Here is a 14,914-nt window from a genome sequence, read left to right as displayed (position 1 = left end):
TCTTAATTTCACCTTCATATTTAAGAGACAGTTTTGCTGGATATATGATTTTTGGCAGGCAATTTTTTTCCTTCAATTTTTTAAATATGTCATTCCATTGCCTTCTTGCCTGCATGGTTTCTGCCGAGTAGTCTGAGGTTATTCTTATTGGCACTCCTTTGTAGGTGACTTTTTGTTTACCCCTCACTGCTCTTATAATTCTCTATCTTTGGCTTCAGCAAGCTTGATTATAATACGTCTTGGTGACTTTCTTTTCAGATCTACCTTATGTGGAGTTTGATGAGCATCTTGGATAGATATCTTCTCATCTTTCACAATATCAGGGAAGTTTTCTGCCAACAAATCTTCGACAATTCTCTCTGTATTTTCTGTTATCCCTCCCTGTTCTGGTATTCCAATCACTTGTAGGTTATTTTCTTGATACAGTCCCACATGATTCTTACGGTTTCTTCATTTTTTTTTTAATTCCTTTATCTGATTTTTCTTCAAATATATTAGTGCCAAGTGATTTATCTTTGAGTTCAGAAATTCTAGCTTCTACTTGCTCAATTCTGCTCCTCTGACTTTCTATTGAGTTGTCTACTTCTGTAATTTTATTGTTAATCTTCTGAATTTCTGATTGCTGTCTGTCTATGGATTTTTCCAGCTTATTAAACTTTTCATTATGTTCCTGAATAATCTTTCTAATTTCTTCAATTGCTTTATCTGTGTGTTCCTTGGCTTGTTTTGAGTATTGCCTCATTTCCTTCCTGATGTCTTGAAGGGTTCTTACTGTATATTAAACTTTTGTATTCTGGCTCTGGTAATTCTAGGAATGCACTTTCATCTAGAAGATCCCTGGATTCTTTGTTTTGAGAGCCTGTTGAGGTGATCATGGTCTGTTTCTTTATGTGACTTGATATCAACTGTTGTCTCCAAGTCATCAATAAGCTATTGTATTGGTTTATGCTTGCCTACTGTGTTGTAGCTGCTTGCTTTGTTTCATTTTGGTATACCCCTGTGGGTTGCTTGAGGGAGCTAGCTTGATTCTGTTTGTCTTTGGAGCTCTGATGTCCTGTCCCCAGCTGGCTAAAGCTGTTATCAGGTATATCATTCTAGGAGTCCATTCAGTTTTCTTGTATGAATTCAGCTCAGGTTTCCAGGTAGCTGATCATCAAGTGTGTGTTATAGACTCTGTCCTACAGTCTTAGAGGGGAAGGGATGATTGACATATATACCAGCATCTGATTGCAGCAGGGGTTCATGCTCTGAACAAGGGATGGGGCTGAGAATTGACCCCCGAGTGTCTCTGAGGAAAGCATGTCCCTGTACCCTAGAGCGTGCTGGTGGGTGGGTTCTGCAGATGGACCGTGGGCTCCCAAAGTTTTTGGTTGTAAGGACTGGGAGGTACCAGTTATCTTTGGGCCCCTGTCGCAGGTGGCTGGGTGACCTGAGTGGAGCTACCAGTCCTTAGGTCCCTGTTGTGGGTAGGTGAGGACCTTGTTTAATAGGCAAAGCAATGTCAAACATCAAGCACCCACCTCTCCACCATACAGCTGAAATGGTTGGAATCTGCCAACAAGGGCCTATTCTCCTGAAATAGGCCCACGCAGGTCCATGCAGAAGAGAAATGTGCTCAAAGACCATGGATGGTTTATGCCTGGATAGGAGTTGCTTCTGTCCTGAGCTCCCCCGCTTAGTGGAGCTAGCAAATTATCTTTTTCCCCATTTGCAAATTTTTTCCTCCACCAAGGCCAGGAGGATGGCTGTAGGTACTCAACAGTGCCTATCTCAGGCCCAGGGAAATCAGCTGCTGAAGCTGGCTTGGGGGTGGAGGGGCACGGTAAAATATACGCAAGTGCCTAGGTTTTGCTGAGAGCTCCGTTCTTCTCAGGTTCTGGAGGTCTGAGTAGGGTGTGTGGCTGGCTGCTTCTCCCTGAGGAAACTGCAGCTGGACACTAGTACCAGCCCCCCGCAGCTCTGGGAATGGTGCCTGAGGGATCCCCGTGATTCAGGTCCAGTAACTCCTCTCCACTTCTGAATGGTCTTTTCCTCCCCCTGCCTCTCAGTTCATTTTCTAAGCTTGTCTCTGAAGCTCAGTGCTCCCAGCTTGTCACAAATATACTCGTTTCACTTGTTTTTTGGGGTCTTTGTTGTAAAGAGGGCTCACCGGAAGCCTCTGTCCATTCTGCCATCTTGGCTCCGCCTCCTTCTGTACACTCTTTTAAGGCAAGAGAAATAGAGGCTGAGGAATAAAGTGTGGGGGGAATACTATAAATATAAGGGTTGAGATTTCAGTTCATGGCCTTACTGTAAAGTATAACTATAATTAGTAGCTGAAGGAAGACACCCCCTTCTTTTCTTTTTTTTTTTGGATAATGATAAAAACAACAAAATACAAATTCATTATCTTTCACTGGCTCATTTCAACAAAAACAAGAGTCTAGTTCAAACTAACAATTCAAGAGTAGAGAGAAAAAATGTAAATATGTAGCTCATGAATAATCAATAAATTCATTGTTCTCGAATTAGCTTTATTTCAATTAATTGTACTTGAAACGATTTATAAAGTATCAGGTGGTATCTTTTCTCAGAAATATGTATATTTTATAGTCAAAATGGAAAGCTTTCAGCTTTCCTTTGTGATCCTTAGTTCATTCTAACTAGGATTAGTCAGACCTGGAAGAAGCAGCAGAGAATCTTTAAAAGATCCCAGCTCGGTAACTTTAGATGAAGCTATACAGTGTAAATATGACATTCATGGAGTTGAGCTTCAAAGAAGCAAAATGAATTGCTCCCTCATACAAGCTACCTCTGGTAAGAGTCAGAGGTTTCTTTTGTTGTAAATAACCAGATAAATGAAAATGAATAAAGGCAGCTGAAAAGAAAAATTTCAAATAGGGCAAAAATATCACAGTTTTTGAAAATGACCTATCTTTTATAAGCAGATATAATAAAAAAATTCAAATAGGAAAAAGACTCAATAATAGAAATGAAATGCTGCTTGGTAGAGAAGGGCAGGAAACCTATGCCCTCTCAAACGATGGTATTTTCCTCCCCTCTAACAAAGAGAAAGATTAGCCTTGAGACTTAGAGACGTAGAGATAATTGTACAATACAGGCACCTCTTTCCAAATTTCTAAGTGATGAAAAGTGGAAAATAACCAGGTGGACATAAAGAGGAATAGGGTATTGGGCATAATTCTGATCACTGTGCATTGGGTGGGTGAGTTTAGAGGGGCTTAGAAATGGGAAGCTGCAGAAAAAGAGAATGAGTTTTCAGCATTACTCAAAAATGGTTTCCAGTGACTAACAGAGAAGACATTATGGAAGTGTAGATATATCCTGGTACTATACCCACAAGCATCACTGTAGAGTTTGAAAGAGTTAAAAAGGGGGAGAAGGTAACCTCAAATAATAGTTAAAAATATATAAAGTGATATTGTGCTGACTTTCTCCAGGAGGTAGGTAGATGAGTGGTTTCTTGAGAACAATAATCTACAGAATCCTGAGAGAATTATTTCTTTCCTTTTGTAAGTTATGTATCACAAGAGGGTGCCCCATCACCATGAATGCCTGTTACAACTTCTCTGTGGGTCTGTAGAAAATGGGCAAGCCTGGTTGTAAGTGCTGAGACTTCAGGACAAAAGAAAGAACTGACAGTCTGCTCCCATAAAGATTAAGCCAAACCTGCTGCCATCGAGTCAATTCTGACTCATAGCAACCCTATAGGACAGGGTAGAACTGCCTCATAGAGTTTCCTAGGAGTAGCTGGCGGATTTGAACTGCTGACCTTTAAGGTTAGTAGCCGTAGCAGTTAACCACTACACCACCAGGGTTTCCCCATAAAGATTACAGCCTTAGAAACCCTATGAGGCAGTTCTACCCTGTCCTGTAGGGTCCTATGAGTCAGAATCAGTTTGATGGTAAGGGATTTGGTTTTCATAAAACACCCCTAATTCAATGTTGAACTTACATTCAAATGCTTCCAAATACAGAAAACTCACCTCCCAGAGTAGTTTGATCTTCTTTGACCTAGACGATTTTGAAAACTGAAAAATAAAATTACATCAAACCAAAATCCATCTCCCTTAGATTTCATATCTTTGGTTTTGCTCTAGCAGATGAGGTCATAAAAGATAAGCCTAAGCCCTTTGGCACATTTGCCTGTAGAGTGCTGCTGTGTCCCCTCCCTCATTTTCCACTAGCCTCCCATTCTGTCATCTAAAAATATCTACTTCCTTCAATTACATCTTGAATAGCATGCCATTAAATTTCTTCACCAAGTTTGTGTTTATCATCTGAACTCTCTCTGAGAAATCTATTCTTCCTTTAATATGGCAGCATAACTCATACTTTATGACATTTTAAGCTCTATGTCCTTCATGAAGTTTCTTATGATCATTCTAGTCTCCGCTGGCAATTCTTTTCTCAGAATCCCGAAAATACTAATGTAAGACCTATATAACACAGGGCTTGTGATTTCTAGATAGGCTGATTTATGCTAGCTTCCACAAAATACAGCAAACAAATTTCAGTAGCTTTACATAACAGTTTATTCTTCACTCGTTCAAAATCTAATGTGACAATTGCTAGTTGGGTGTTTCTTCCGGGAATCACTTTTCCATTCACTGACTCAGGGATCCAGGCTCATCCAGTCCTGTGCCACTGCCATCCTCGCCATAGGGTTTCCAAGGCTACAACAGAAGGAAAATAGGACTATATGACATGGGAGAATTTTTACCAGTCTAATTTTCACTTCCATCCACATTCCACAGATCGAAAATATAGTCATGTTGCCCCACTTGGTCGCAGGGTGTGGTGGTAGTGGAAGGTAGTCATCTTCTGTGTCCAGGAGGTAAATTAGATGATTTGGTGAATACTTAGCATTGTCTCTGCCACACTTCTCGCCTTCTCTCCAAACACATATAGCTTAGTCTGGAGAGGCAAGATGAATACAGGAAATATGAATGAATAATGCTAATATTTGAGAAGATTTCCCAGAGGAACTAGAATTTGCGGTACAGATTGAAGGATGAGAAGAATTTTGATAGATGGTAGAAAATGAGGACAGCATTCTAGATTAGGTGTCTAGCATAGGTAAATGTGCAGAGGAATGAAAGCATAGGATGCTTTCTTGTTGGATAGTCATGGGTTTCTGGAGACCCTCATACTCTATGTAGATAGATCTAGCACCAAGCACAACATCCTTACCACATAGCAATTAACATATTCCTTTCCTGTTTTCCAGAGGCCTCTTCAGAATTAGAGTAAGACATATTCTGGGTTGGAATTACATTTACTAAAAGTATTTTCCAGTTTTATATGTATCTTTCATGAAAATGAAGTGATCTTCACATGCATAAGCTTTAGATGACTTTACTTACCTGGTTTAGTAGGATTTTGACAGCAACTTCCCTGCAAATATCTTTATATACTTCAGTCTTCAACTGCAATCTCTTCTGAATCCTGATAGTTCACGCTTCTCATGTAGATTTTACACTCTTTGAAAACAAAGATCTGGATACCTTAACGTCCTCAGCACAGTACAGGAAACGTGATAGTTACCATGACTTAGTGGTGGTTCAAGCAAAAGGTTTTTGATTCTTTGGGTCTTTAAGACCTCTGGCATTGGTAGTTCTTTCCCTACTCTATGCTCAGACATTTATACCACAAGAACAACAACAAATCCCTAAATTTTGTCTATCGGTCTTCCTATCTTTTCATCCTTACAACTAGCCAGGGAAAGGGCAAAGAGCTAAGTTGAAATGAATAGACTCATGATCCAACTCTAGTTCCTGTAATCCATTTTTTAAGGTGCAGTACAGAACTGAACATCAGTAAATGATTGGTGCATCCTGCCCTACCTGGTTTATACCACACCAGCAGCCCACGGCTAAATATTTTACACCCAGAAACTTTATTATTTCCTTACCCTTTCTTAGTTGATATCCTTGATTGATTTTGAGTTCTATTGCTATATCTCTTACAAAGTCCAAGCACAAGGGTCAATGTGATTGCTACCATGGATCTTGTCTGCCAAGCGTTGAGCTTCACTAAGCAAAGAGAAAGAAAAGAAATACCACCTTGAAGCCAATATATGTCCGATTGGAATGCTTCCAGGAAACATATTTTAATAAGGAATTTAAATCTTTGTTAAATTGCAAATTACTTTAACTGATGATGGAGATGAATGGATCAATCTGAATTAGGAAATAATAGCATCAATTTGATTTTTACTGTTTACCTTGATATGCCTCCACTCGTCTGTCAGTTTGCCATACTGTGGTGCTTGCTTGTTGCTGTAGTGCTGGAAGCTATGCCACCGGTATATCAAAAACCAGCAGGGTCACCCACGGAGGACAGGTTTCAGTTGAGCTTCCAGACTAAGACAGACTAGGAAGAAGGACCTGGTGATCTACATCTAAAAATATTGGGCAATGAAAACCTTATGAGTAGCAGCATAACATTGTCTGATATAGTGCCAGAAGATGAGCCCCTTAGGTAGGAAGGCACTCAAAATATGACTGGGGAAGAGCTGCCTCTTCAAAGTAGAGTTGGCCTTAATGATGTGAGTGGAATAAAGCTTTTAGGACCTTCATTTGCTGGTGTGATGCAACTCAAAATGAGAAGAAACAGTTGCAAACATCCATCAATAATCAAAACATGGAGTGTGTACAGAGTATGAATCAAGGAAACTTAAAGTTGCCACAAATGAAGTGGAACAGTTGAAGATAGATATCCTAGCACTAATGAGCTGAAATTGACTGGAATTGGCCATTTGGAATTAAACATTCATATGATCTACTACACTGGGAATGACAAATTGAAGTGGAATAGCATTCCATTCATTGTCAAAAAGAACATTTCAAGATCTATCCTGAAATACAATGCTGTCAGTGATAGGATAATATCCATAGACCTACAAGGAAGACCAGTTAATAAGACTATTATTCAAATTTACACGCCAACCATTAAGGCTAAGAACGAAGGAATTGAAGGTTTTTACCGACTTCTGCAGTCTGAAATTGATCAAACATGCAATCAAGATGCATTGATAATTGCTGGCAATTGGAAAGGGAAAATTGGAAATGAAGAAAGATTAGTAGTTGAAAAATACGGCCTTGATGATAGAAATGATGCCGAAGATCACATGATAACATTTTGCAAGACCAATGACTTCTTCATTGCAAATACCTTTTTTCAATGACATAAACCATGACTATATATGTGGACCTTGCCAGGTGGAATTCAGGGATGAAATTGCCTATATCTGTGAAAAGAGATGATGGAGAAGCTCAATATCATCAGTCAAAACAAGGCCAGGGGCCGACTGCAGAACCTACCATCAATTCCTCATATGAAAGTTTAAGTCGAAGCTGAAATAAATTAAAGCAATTTCATGAGAGCCAAAGTGCCATCTTGAGTGTATCCTACCTGAATTTAGACAGACCATCTCAAGAATAGATTTGAAGCATTGAGCACTAATGACAGAAGACCAGATGAGTTGCAGGGTGACATCAAGGACATTACACATGAAGAAAACAAAAGGTCATTCAAATGGCAGGAAAGAAAGAAAAGACCAAAATGGATGTCAGGAGACTCTGACACTTACTCTTGAACATAGAGTAGCTAAAGGGAATGGAAGAAAAAATGAAGTAAAAAAACTGAACAGAGGATTTGAAAGGGCAATTCAAGAAGAAAAAGTAAAATATTATAATGAAATGTGCAAAGACCTGGAGTTAGAAAACAAAAAGGGAAGAAGACCCTCAACATTTCTCAAGCTGAAAGAACTGAAGAAGAAAATCCAAGCCTCAAGTTGCAATATTGAAGGATTCTATGGGAAAAATATTGAAGGATGCAGGAAGCATCAAAAGAAGATGGAAGGAATACACAGAGTGACTGTACCAAAAAGAATTGGTAGATGTTCAACCATTTCAGGGTAGCATATGATCAAGAACCTATAGTAATGATGGAAGAAGTCCAAGCTGCACTAAAGGCATTGTCAAAAAACAAGGCCCCAGAAATTATCAGGATGCCGAAAGAGATGTTTCCACAAACATGCAACGCTGGAAGTGCTCACTCATTTATGCCAAGAAATTTAGAAGACAGCTACATGACCTCCTGACTGGAAGAAGTCCATATACGTGCCCATTCCAAAGAAAGGTGATCCAACAGAATGTGGGAATTATCAAATAGTATCATTACTATCACACACAAGTAAAACTTTGCTGAAGGTAATTTAAAAGCTGTTGCAGCAGTACATCGGCAGGGAATCATAGAAAGTCAAGCTGGATTCAGAAGAGACATAGAATGAGGGATATCATTGCTGATGTCAGGTGAATCTTGGCTGAAAGGAGGTAACACCAGAAGGATGTCTATCTGTATTTTACTGGCTATGCAAAGACGTTCAAGTATGTGGATCGTAACAAGTTATGGATAACATTGTGAAGAATGGGAATTCCAAAACATTTAACTGTCCTCACATAGAACCTGTACATAGACCAAGAGACGGGTATTCAAAGAGAACAAGGGGATAGTGTGTGTTTTAAAATCAAGAAAGGTGTGTGTCAGGGTTGTATCCTTCCACTATACTTATTCAATCTGTATGCTGAGCAAATAATTAGAGAATCTTGCCACAGTAAAGAAATCAAATGATATATTGCATTAGGCAAATCTGCTGCCAAAGACCTCTTTAAAGTGTTAACATGCAAAAATATCACTTTGAGGGTTAAGGTGCACCTGACCCAAGCCATGGTATATTAAATTGCCTCATATTCATGGGAAACCTGGACAATGAATTAGGAAAACCAAAAAAGAATTGATGCTTTTGAATTATGGTGTTGGTGAGGAATATTGAATACACCATGGACTGCCAAAAGAACAAACAAATCTGTTTTGGAGGAAGTACAGCCAGAATGCTCCTTGGAAGCGAGAATGGTGAGATTTCATGTCATATATTCTGGAATGTAAGAAACAAAACAAAACAAAACAAAACCTTTTTTCTTACATTCTGGACATGTTATCGGGGAGACCAGTCCCTGAAGAAGGACATCATGCTAGGTAAAGTAGAGTGTCCGTGAAAAAAGAGGAAAACCCTCAAGGAGCTGGATTGACACAGTAGCTGCAACGATGAGCTCAAACATAGCAATGATTGTGAGGAAAACGCGGGACCAGGTAGTGTTTCATTCTGTTGTACTTAGGGTCACTATGAATCAGAACTGACTTGATGGCCCCTAACAACAACAACAACAACAACAACAACGAGGATTCTCTGTGGTCTGATATGGGAGGAGGTCTATGGGGCAGGGGATGATAACATGAGTTATCGCACTGGGTGACACCAATAATAGTGATGCCACTGCTTGACTCTCAGAGTAGGATGGAGTGTTCTGTTTAGGAGACAGAAGGGACAGACTAGTGGAGAATTATGAGTTAGGAGTTAAATCACGGGGTGAGTCCATGTCATAGTTTTCTAAAGGGTCACCTGTGGAATACCTGTGTCAAAATCACCCATATGCTTTAGAAAATAAGAATCCAGAGTCCCTCCCTGGGCCTACTGCTTCATACCATTTGGGGTAATTTGTGCACATCTGGATACAGGGGCTTAAAAATAGTTTCTCTCCTTTCTGTTAACATCTTCTCAGTGTTCACTCCATCTGGAAGACGTTCCCTCTTTGCCAGTAACTGGCTGCCAGGTGTGCCTGGGATTATATTTTCCTTGTTTCAACTCTAGCAAAAAACGTGAGCTTGCGCTTTCCACAGCTCAAATAGAAGTCCCAGCAGTTAAAACGTCCCAGCCATTAAAAATCCCTGCTCCGGTCAATGTGAGTGAGAATTGACTCAACAGCAATGGCTTTGATTTTTTTTTCGTTTGGTTTATAGGTAATGGATAAAACAATGACTCAATCACATTTTGTGATAGAGGCCATGGCAGTCATCTCTATGACAACTCCTACCACAGTGGGGAGATTCTTAGCCTTAACCTGCTGGGCTCAGTGACTAAACCAGGTTCTGTGTAATGGGTGACTACTCCCTTGCCTAGAGTAATTCACCACTCCTTTTCATAATTTTTTTTTGTGCAATTATTTACCCTGAGGGGAAGAAAGTAGAAGAGACCTCCAATATTCCTTCTTTTAAACAACAGGGAGCTGAAAATCAAAATGCCTTATGTTTGTGGCGAAAATTAATATGAAAGACTACAATAAAAATTTCTAGCAATAAAAATGATTCCCCCAAATCAAAGGCATAAAAATGCCAGCTGGCTTTCTTAAATATGTTTTGGGTCATGTATATCATGTTAAAAAATGAAATTAGACTTGGGATCTTCCCTCAAGGAGGCTAGAGTAATTTTCAGCTACACAGAAAGTGATTTTCTCTCTCAAGTTATAGGTAACTGTCATCATAAACTGTGATCTGTTCTCTCCTATATTGTACAGGTGAAGTGTTAGTCAGGTCAATGTCTTAGTGAAATAAATTTTAGGAAAGGCCATCATCTGTGTCTGATACATGTATTCTGTTATCAGTATTACGCTAGATTAATTTAATAGTAGTTATTATGGAGATAACTCTGCACCTACTTTCTGGTAGCTAGAAAATTGGTGCCTGTCATCTTAGAAAAACGATTTTCTGATATAATTCCGTTCTTCATTCTTGTAATAAGACTTTTAAACTATTTTAAAAGGGGTATTTGCAGTTACAGCCATCATGGAATATGGAAGTTCTGTGTTTTAGAGTTCCTTCCCCACTGCCCCCCCCGTAGTTTTTTAGCATTCTCTATTATAATCTTTTGGTTTTTATTTTATGTGTAAAATAAACTCTGTAGCAACTTAAACAGCTTCCATTTGGGATTTTGATGGAGAAAAGTCTTCCCCATATTTTCTTCTTACAGGCCATTCCCAAGGTTTGAACATTAATTAATTAAATATTAAAAGTCTACTATGTGTCAGACAATGTGCTAGGTTCCAGATATACAGTGGTGAGCCAAGCTGACTTCATTTTAAATCTCTATACATTTTATTCATCTTGAAGAGGAATGGTGTTGCATTCATCATCAAAAAGAACATTTTAAGATCTATCCTGAAGTACAACACTGTCAGTCATAGGATAATATCCATACACCTACCAGTTAATACAACTATTATTCAAATTTATGCACCAATCACTAAGGCCAAAGATGAAGAAATAGAAGATTTTATCAGCTGCTGCAGTCTGATATTGAACATGCAATAAGAAGGTATTGATAATTACTGGTGATTGGAGCGCGAAGTTGGAAACAAAGAAGGATTGGTAGTTGGAAAACATGGCCTTGGTGATAGAAACAATGCTAGAGATCCAATGATAGAATTTTGCAAGACCAACGACTTCATTGCAAATACCTTTTTTCACCAACATAAACGGTGACTATATAATACATGTGGACCTAGCCAGATGGAACACACGGGAATCAAATCGACTACATCTGTGGAAAGAGATGATGGAAAAGCTGAATATCATCAGTCAGAACAAGGCCAGGGACCGACCATGGAACAGACCATCAGTTGCTCATATGCAAGTTCAAGCTGAAACTGAAGAAAATCAGAGCAAGTCCACGAGAGCCAAAATGTGACCTTGAGTATATCCCACTGGAATTTAGAGACCATCTCAAGAATAGATTTGACGCATTGAACACTAGTGGCTGAAGACCAGACGAGTTGTGGAATGACATCATGGACATCGCACATAAGGAAAGCAAGAGGTCATTGGAAAGATAAGAAAGAAAAGGCCAAGATGGATGTCAGAGGAGACTCTGAAACTTGCTTTAGAATGTTGAGCAGGTAAAGCAAAAGGAAGAACTGATAAAGTAAAAGAACTGAACAGAAGATTTCAAAGGGCACTTAAGAAGACAAAGTATTATAATGACACGTCTAAAGAGCTGGGGATGGAAAGCCAAAAGTGAAGAACACACTCGGTGTTTCTCAAGCTGAAAGAACTGAAGAAAAAATTCAAGCCTCGAGTTGCAATAGTGAAGGATTCTGTGAGGAAAATATTAAATGATGCAAGAAGCATCAAAAGAAGATGGAAGGAATACAGAGTCATTATACCAAAAAAATTAGTCGATGTTCAACCATTTCAAGAGGTGGCAAATGATCAGGAATTGATGGTACTGAAGGAACAAATTCAGGCTGCTCTGAAGGCATTGGCGAAAAACAAGCCTACAGGAATTGATGGAATAACAATTGAGATGTTTCAACAAACAGATGCAGTGCTGGAGGTGCTCACTTGTCTATGCCAAGAAATATGGAAGACAGCTTCCTGGCCAACTGACTGGAAGAGATCCATATTTATGCCTATTCCCAAGAAAGGTGATCCAACCAAATGCAGAAATTATAGAACAATATCATGAATATCACACGCAATCAAAATTTTACTGAAGATCATTCAAAAACAGCTGCAGCAGTATATCAACAGGGAACTGCCAGAAATTCAAGCCGGTTTCAAAAGAGGATGTGGAACCAGGGATATCATTGCTGATGTCAGATGGATCCTGGCTGAAAGCAGAGAATACCAGAAGGATGTTTACCTGTGCTTTATTTATTATGCAAAGGCATTCGACTGTGTGGATCATAAGAAATTATGGATAACATTGCGAAGGATGGGAATTCCAGAACACTTAATTGTGCTCATGAGGAACCTTTACATAGATCAAGAGGTGGTTGTTCGAACAGAACAAGAGGATACTGATTGGTTTAAAGTCAGGAAAGGTGTGCGTCAGGGTTGTATCCTTTCTCCATACCTATTCAATCTGTATGCTGAGCAAATAATCGGAGAAGCTGGAGTATATGAAGAAGAATGGGGCATCAGGATTGGAGGAAGACTCATTAACAACTTGCATTATGCAAATGACACAACCTTGCTTGCTGAAAGTGAAGAGGACTTGAAGCACTTACTAATGAAGATCAAAGACCACAGCCTTCGGTATGGATTACACCTCAACATAAAGAAAACAAAAATCTTCACAACTAGACCAATGAGCAACATCATGATAAACAGAGAAAAGATTGAAGTTGTCAAGGATTTCATTTTACTTGGATCCACAATCAACAGCCATGGAAGCAGCAGTCAAGAAATCGAAGGACGCATTGCATTGGGCAAATCTGCTGCAAAAGACCTCTTCAAAGTGTCAAAAAGCAAAGATGTCACCTTGAAGACTAAGGTGCACCAGATCCAAGCCATGGTATTTTCAATTGCGTCATATGCATGTGAAAACTGGACAACGAATAAGGAAGACCAGAGAAGAATTGAACCCTTTGAATTGTGGTGTTGGTGAAATATTGACTATACCATGAACTGCCAATGGAACGAACAAATCTGTCTTGAAAGAAGTACAACCAGAATGGTCCTTGGAAGCAAGGATGATGAGGGATCAGTCCCTGGAGAAGGACATCATGCTTGGCTAAGCACAGGGTCAGCAGGAAAGAGGAAGACCCTCAATGAGGTGGATTGACACAGTGGCTGCAACAATGGTCTCAAGTATGACAACGATTGTAAGGACGGTACAGGACCAGGCAGTGTTTCCTTCTGTGGTATATAGTTTCGCTATGAGTCAGAACCAACTCGACAGCACCTAACAACAATAACAACATACATTTTATTTTCTTACTGTGCTTTTAATCTCAGAGTATGGTTTCAATACTTCACTATTGTGTATGATGCATACCATAGGTTCCTGGTAGTTTCCTTATGTAAGATTACTCTGTTCTTAGTATGGTGAGCATATTTACATAAGTGAATTTTGAATTTCATGAATTTATTTTTCTGTACTTATTGTGATGATAGTATGTTTTATCTTTTATTTTGTCAATGTAGCTAAACTGATTCATTTTCCAAATAAGAAAATAAATATGAATACTTGGAATAAATATTGATGATAATGTAGTGTGGTTTACTATTATTGATTGATATTGTTTAATTTAGCATTTTTGTATGCATATATGGGAGAGATACTAGCCTGTAAATTTACATTCTGATAACTCTGTCAAATTTTGGAATCAATAGGGTGTTGGTCTCATAAAATCAGTTGGGAAGTGTTCCATTTGAGATGTGTAAAATTGATATTATCTTCTTTTAAATATTGGTAGAAATTCTTTTGTGAATCTATCTAGGCTAGAAGTTTTTGTTTTTAAGTTTTTCAATTATCAATGTAATTTCTTTAATTGGCATTGGCCTGTTTAATTTTTTTTAAAAAAACTTTGTCAATTTTGACAAGTTGTGTTTCTCAAGGAATTTGAGTTTATATAGAGTATTAACTTTATTGAGACAAAGCTGTTCATAATATCCTTTGAGTATCTTTTTAATATTAGTAGAATCTAGAGTGATACACTCTTTTCATTCATTTGTTCCACACCTATCTCACTCTTTGTTAATTATTTTTTTCTGTGCTTTAGTTTAGAAATTTTCTGTTGATTTAACTTCAGGTTTACCATTCCTTCTGTGTCCTACTAAATCTAACAAATGAGTTATGATTTTCTCAGTATTTTTCATCTTTTATCTATTTAATCCACAATGCTCTATTTTGTTTAATATAACAGTCAGAGTGATTTTAAATTCTTTGTATGCTAACTCTGATATTTTGTCAGTGTGACTCAGGTAACTTCAATATCTGAGCCACCCTGAGTCTGCTTCTATCATATTTTTTTTTCTCATTTTTAAAATCAATCACATTTTTTCTGCCTCTTGTTATGTCTTATAATATTTTTTACTGTAAGCCAGACATTGTATATAATAGAACTATGGAGACTGAGATTGCTCTCTCCTCTGTTAGACAAAATAAAAGGCTGCTTTCCTCAAGCAATGTGGAACTTCCTTTTTTAAAATTACGGTAAGATTCAGTACACCTCTGGTTTGTTCACATCCTTTATGGACACCACTCTTGGGCTTTTGATCGATAACCTGG

Source organism: Elephas maximus, chromosome 16, assembly GCF_024166365.1.
Source record: "Elephas maximus indicus isolate mEleMax1 chromosome 16, mEleMax1 primary haplotype, whole genome shotgun sequence".
Taxonomy (NCBI): Eukaryota; Metazoa; Chordata; class Mammalia; order Proboscidea; family Elephantidae; genus Elephas; species Elephas maximus.
This window is presented reverse-complemented; position numbering follows the sequence as displayed.